The sequence below is a fragment of the Ursus maritimus genome, unplaced genomic scaffold (assembly GCF_017311325.1).
Source record: "Ursus maritimus isolate PB19 unplaced genomic scaffold, ASM1731132v1 scaffold_8, whole genome shotgun sequence".
In the NCBI taxonomy this organism is placed as follows: domain Eukaryota; kingdom Metazoa; phylum Chordata; class Mammalia; order Carnivora; family Ursidae; genus Ursus; species Ursus maritimus.
In genome coordinates, this window is record NW_024426996.1 from 76,117,451 (window position 1) to 76,124,404 (window position 6,954).

The window sequence follows — 6,954 nt, forward strand, 5'->3', positions numbered from 1 at the left end:
ATGTCTGTACTACCCAAAACAATCTACACATTTAATGCAATCCCTATCAAAATACCACCAACATTTTTCACAGAACTAGGACAAACAATCCTAAAATTTGTATGGAACAACAAAAGACCCCGAATAGCCAAAGCAATCCTGGAAAAGAAAAACAAAGCTGGAGGCATCACAATTCCAGATTTCAAGCTATATTACAAAGCCGTAGTCATTATGACAGTATGGTACCGGCACAAAAACAGACACATAGATCAATGCAACAGAATAGAGAACCCAGAAATGGTCAACTATATGGTCAATTAATCCTCAACAATGCAGGAAAGAATATCCAATGGAAAAAAGACAGTGTCTTCAACAAATGGTGTTGAGAAAATTGGACAGCCACATGCAGAAGAATGAATCTGGACCACTTTCTTGCACCACACACAAAAATGAATGCAAAATGGTTGAACGACCTAAATGTGAGACAAGAGATCATCAAGATCCTAGAGAAGAGCACAGCCAGAAACCTCTTTCACCTCGGCTGCAGCAACTTCTTCCTAGACATGTCACCCGAAGCAAGGGAAACAGAAGCGAAAATGAACTTGTGGGACTTCATCAAGATAAAAAGCTTCTGCACAACGAAGGAAACAATCAACAAAACTAAAAGTCAGCCTACGGAATGGGAGAAGATATTTGCAAGTCACATATCTGATAAAGGTTTAGTATCCAAAATCTATAAAGACCTTATCAAACTCAACACCCAAAAACCAAATAACCCAGTTAAGAAATGGGCAGAAGACATGAACAGACACTTTTTCAAAGATGACATTTAGACGGCTGACAGACACATGAAAAATGCTCCATACCCCTCAGCATCAGGGAAATACAAATCAAAACCATGATGAGACACCACCTTACACTTGCCAGAATAGCTAAAATTAACAACACAAGAAACAACAGGTGTTGGTAAGGATGTGGAAAAAGGGGAACCCTCTTACACTATTAGTGGGAATGCAAACTGGTACAACCACTCCAGAAAACAGTATGGAGTTTCCTCAAAAAGTTAAAAATAGAGCTACCCTATGACCCAGCAGTTGAACTATGAGATATTTACATGAAGGATACAAAAATACAGATTTGAAGGGGTACATGCACCCCAATGTTTATAGCAGCATTGTCAACAATAGCCAAACTGTGGAAAGAGCCCAAATGTCCATTGACTGATTAAATGGATAAAGAAGATGTGGTATATACATATATGGGTGTGTATACACACACACACACACACACGCACACACACACACACATTACTCAGCTATCAAAAAGAATGAGATCTTACCATTTGCCACGAGGTGGATGGAGCTAGAGTGTATTATGATAAGCAAAATAAGTGAGTCAGAGAAAGACAAATATGATATGGTTTCACTCATATGTGGAATTTGAGGAACAAAACAGATGAACATATTGGAGAAGGGAAAAGAGAGAGAGGGAAACAAACTGTAAGAGACTCGTAACGGTGGGGAACAAACTGAGGGGTGATGAAAGGAGGTGGGAGGGGGATGGGCTAGATACCTGATGGGAATTAAGGAGGGCACTTGTTGCGATGAGCACAGGGTGTTATATTTAAGTAATGAACACTGAATTCTACTCCTGAAACCAATATTGCACTCTATGTTAACTAACTAGAATTTAAATAAAAATGTAAAAAATAATAATGTATCCATATTGACTCATCAATGGTAACACATACACCACACCAATGCAAGATATTAATAATAGAAGAAGGTGGAGGGGGTTGGGGGGTATAAAGAGCTCTGTACACTCTGCTTACTTTTTCAAAATGTAAACTTAAAACTGCCCTCCAAATGAAGTCTATTTAGGAAAAAAAAGTAATAAAGTACTGTAAGAGAGATATGAACAAAGTGTTATGATAGCACAAAAAAAGCAATAATTAACTTTCCCTGGGCACATCGGGAAAACTTTCCAGAGGAGGTGGGTTTGAACTGAATCTTGGAGGATAAGTAGAAATTCACAGGTAGGGTGAGAAGAAAGGTATACCAGGTGCACCGCCCGTGCAAGGAGGTCAGTGCCAGGATCATTGTCTGTTGTGTTCACGGATATATGTCCCAAGTTCTTAGAGTTCTTCCTGCCGTTGGGAAAGTGCTCAGTCAATATTTGTTGAACAAATGCATGATAACACAGCAACATGGAACTCTTATTCCTTGCTAGGTACCAAGATCATTTAAAAAGCATGATACGTACTTATTTTATAAGCTCCCCTCTCCTATCCATTCTCAATGGCTCAAAGAATATCAAATGTTTCCAATAGTTTTGGGGAGAAAGCATCTTCTTAATGTTGGTGTTAGATGCTGAAGAAGGGATTGGATTAGAGGAGATGGAATCTTGGTTACAGCATACGTTTATACAGGAGCAAAATCAAAACTGAAAAGTCACATTTCAAGATTGTTTTGAGTTCTCAGCATGGCGCCAACAGCCCAGGGACTGGAGCATACTCCGGTGGAATTGGCTGCCGTGACCAAAAGAATAAGGCTGTCTCCAGGAAGGTGTCTGAAGCCATGGCTGAGCCTGAGCAGAAGGGAGGCACACCAACCTTGTGAGACTTAGCTCAGTGCCCAGGGGCTGGGGGATCCTAGATGCAGGACACCACAGGGACCGGCGCCAAAGGCAAAGCGGAGGCACTTGGGAATCCAGCCTCTGTCACCAGGGGCTTCTGTCTCTGGGCTTCAGGCAGACACTGTCTTCTTTCTTCCTGATCTTTCACCACTTGGAACCTCTAGCTTCTAGACGTGGGTGAACAATTGCGTAACCTGGTCAATGATGTGGTATTTATTTATTTATTTATTTATTTATTTATTTATTTATTTATTTTAGAGAAAGGGAGAGGAGCCAGGCGGTGGGGCAGACGGGGAAGGAGAGGATCCCATGCAGACTCCCCGCTGAGCACGGAGCCCAACATGGGGCTCCATCTCACGACCCTGAGATCATGACTTGAGCCGAAATCAGGAGTCAGACAAGTAACCGACTGAGCCACCCAGGAGCCCTTCAATGATGTATTTTTTTAAAGATTTTATCTATTTATTTGAGAGAAAGAGAGCACAAGCAGTGGGAGGCGGAGGGGCAGAGGGAGAGGGAAAAGCAGACACCCCACCGAGCACGGAGCCCAACATGGGGCTCAATCCCAGGACCCTGGGATCATGACCCGAGCCGAAGGTAGACGCTTAACTGACTGAGCCACCCAGACACAACCAATGATGTATTTTTAAAGATTTTCCCAATGACTGAGCACTAACTGACCACACACCACGCTAGGGAGTTTACAAATCTCTCCACACTGACCAGCCACTAGAACTCTTCCAGGCCCTAGGGTGGAAGGAAAAACAAAACAGAGTCCCTGTCCACAGAAAGTTTATATTCTAGTGAGGAAATGGACAATAAACAGGGAAACCTGTATTAAAATCTCACATAGTGGAAAGTACTACGAAAAAAGATAACCAGGTAAAGGACACAGGTGACTGACCTGGATGAGGACCTCTTTTCAAAGACCTCTCCTGGGGCACATGTGAGCAGAGACTCTGGATACAGCAAGGAGAGCACCATGTGGAAATTTGGGAGAAACACTCCAAGCAAAGGGCACAGCATGCAAACGCTCAGAGACCAGAGTTCCTGGTGCAGTCTAGAAACATCCAGGAGGCCAGTGTGGCTGAAACACGATGATGCATGAGGACATGGGTGGGAGGAGGGCCAGGTCATGTAGGACTCATTGACCAGGGTCAGGACTCTATTTTTATTCCAAAGATAATAGGGAAGCCATAAAAGTTTGGAGCAGTGGTGTGTTGTAATCTGATTACATATGTGCATATACATATTTTAAATATTCCCAAATTTACAGAGAAGTTACAAATACAGTGCAAGTAATTTTTTCCTGAACCATCTAAAAGTAAATGGCCAGCAAGATGCCCAGGCATTCCTGAATACCTCATGTGTATTTCTTTTTTTTTTTTTTTCCAGATTTTATTTATTTATTTGACAGAGAGAGAGACAGCCAGCGAGAGAGGGAACACAAGCAGGGGGAGTGGGAGAGGAAGAAGCAGGCTCCCAGCGGAGGAGCCGGATGTGGGGCTCGATCCCAGAACGCTGAGATCACACCCTGAGCCAAAGGCAGACCCTTAACGACTGAGCCACCCAGGCGCCCCTGTGTGTATTTCTAACAAGCAGAGAGAACAATCACCAGAATTAGGAAGTTCATACCATGCATCTCCATCCACATCCAGTCCTCAGACCACACTGAAGTGTTTCACCCTTTGTCCCAATAATGTCTTTTGTAGCAAAAGGATCCAATTTAGAAATGACATGATGTCTTTAGAAATCGAGCCCGTTTGTCTCCTTCACTGTGGAATGGCTCTTTGGTCTTCATTTTTATGACCTTGACCCTTTTGAAGATTACAAACCAATCGTTTTGTAGAATGCCTGGATTTGTCTGATATTTTATCCTGAGTAGATTGAGGATAGCCATCTTTGGTAGAAATATCCCAGAAATGACGCTGTTTTCTTGTTGCTTCCCATGAGGTGTGTCCCGCAACGGACGACGTTCACTTGCACCACCTGGTTAAGATGGTGTCCACGGGGCCTCTCCGCAGTATTACTGTCACTTTTCCCTCTGCAATTGATCAATGTTTTATGTAAATGTCCTGTTCCTCACCAAACCTTCAATTTATTCAGTTATTTGTAGCACTAGGGCCTCCTGCTTTCCTATTTTATTCTATGGGCTGTAATTCATTACTATCATTTTTTTAATGTTTAAATCATTCTAGATAGAGTCAGATATGGCTTCTGTGTTCTTTTGACATGTCCCCATCTTTGTTTGAGCTCTTAGTTTCTGATTACCAAGATAGTCCAGCTTTATCCCTTCCGTAGTCCTGGAACCAGGCATTTTGCATGGGTTCCTGCTTCCTTTTTGTTGAAAATGGTATTTAGAAGCCAAAATCTGGGTGCTTTGTGTGCCTACTGCTTTTGAAATATCATTACTCTCCTGTTCTTTTAGTGATGTGGAATATGTTTGTGTAACAAACACACATATATACACACATATTTTACTATGGTTACTGCCAACCCTTGAACAACATGGGTTTGAACTGTGAAGGTCCACTTATGGCGAATTTTTTTGGATAAATATAGTACAGTACTTATAAATGTATTTTTCTTATAATTTTCTTAACATTTTCTTTTCTCTAGCTTACTTTACTGTAAGAAGATAGTACATAATACATATAACATACAGCATATATGTGAATTGACTGTTTATGTTGTTGGTATGGCTTCTGGTCAACAGTAGGCTGTTTTGGGGGAGTCGAAAGTTACACACAGATTTTCAGGCAGGCCGGGTGGCGGAAGGTTAGTGGCCCTAACCCCTGCATTATTCAAGGGTCAACTGTAGCTACTTCTGTATGTAGGTAGCTATTGAAAACCATAAGTTCACATCAACACCTCCAATTGCAATCTAACCCACAGGAATCTTCCCATATTTATAACTTGATTCTCCAACAGTGAGAAATCTTTCTCCCTTTAATATGTTTGCTTATCTGATCAGTTCCCTTGTGTGTATGTAATCCTCCTCTCCGTGGCCACCCCCTCCTTACAAGGACGCTTCTTACTCCACTGAGGCTCTCCTACGTGGTACTAGGCATTCTTCCTGCATGAACGGCCTCCTTACCCTGCGTGGGTTCTGACATCTCTGCAAGGTTTCCCTCCACACCCTGGATCCAATACTTGGCACTGAGCTACCCCTTCTGGTGGAGGGTTTTCTCATCTAGCCAGAACGCCAACACTCACACTGGGCAGCCTTCATATACGGCACTCTCCTCGGGTCCCTATACCCCACATTGGGCCACCCCTTACTGCATTCTAAGAAATGTGTGGCAGCCTTGAGAATGGGCCTCACAAACCTTCAGGTAGACCTGGGGAGAGACAACAACCCGGCAGCTGTGCTCTGAAAGCCATCACTGCAGGGCATTAAGTACATTCAGCCATTAACCACCACCCATCTCTTCATCTCAAGAAATCTATTAAGCACTGATTTCCATTCCCCTCTCCCCCAGCCCCTGGCAATCACTGTTCTACTTTCTGTCTCTATATGTCTGATTCCTCTAGGTACCTCATATAAGGGAACTGAGGCTCATGGAAGCGTGGACGCTCTGGGTACTCCGCTGCCCAGAGCCCCGCCCCCAGGCCCAGATGCCCTTTACCGGCTCTGCCCGCTCTGCTCTTAAAGACTCACACCTGCAGAGGACTAGCCCGAGCTGCCAGAGCCACTTCTGAACTGGCTGTGACAGCCAACAAATCGTGCCTAGAAGGATGTGTCTCTCCCAACCGCGTCCCCGCCCCGGCCTCCCAGTAGCTGGAGACTGACCCGGAGGAGAGTGGGAGAGTTCATTCTTGCCTCCCGCAGGACAGATTCAGAGGAGTCCCCAGCAAGAACAGGCTGAGACAGGGACTTGGCCTGCATGCTGTCCTGTGGGCCCTCTTCCCCGGCTCTGTTCTGCTTCCTCCACTCCCCTGCTTCCTCCTGGGACCGCTTCCTTCGTGAATCCCTAGCCCACTGACTCTCTTCCCAGGCACCCCGGAAAACTGGCCCCGCACACTGCGTCCCCAGTCCCTACCCTCCTACCCTCCCTCCTGCCTTGCTCACAGGGAAGAGAGCATCCGGCCAGGACTCTGGCTCCAGGGTTGCTGGGCTAAACCAAGACAGGGCTGAAGGCAGAAGACTTCTGGGGGAGTCCAGCCCGGCCTCAGGGAAGATGAGGAGTTCCTCAGGTAGAAAATGGAGGGAAGAGCCTTTCAAGGGGAGGGAACAGCCTTGAAACACCTCCCCCATGCCCAAACACACACACACACAACACAATCACACACACCACACACACCCCACACCGCACACCCCACACACACACCATACACCCC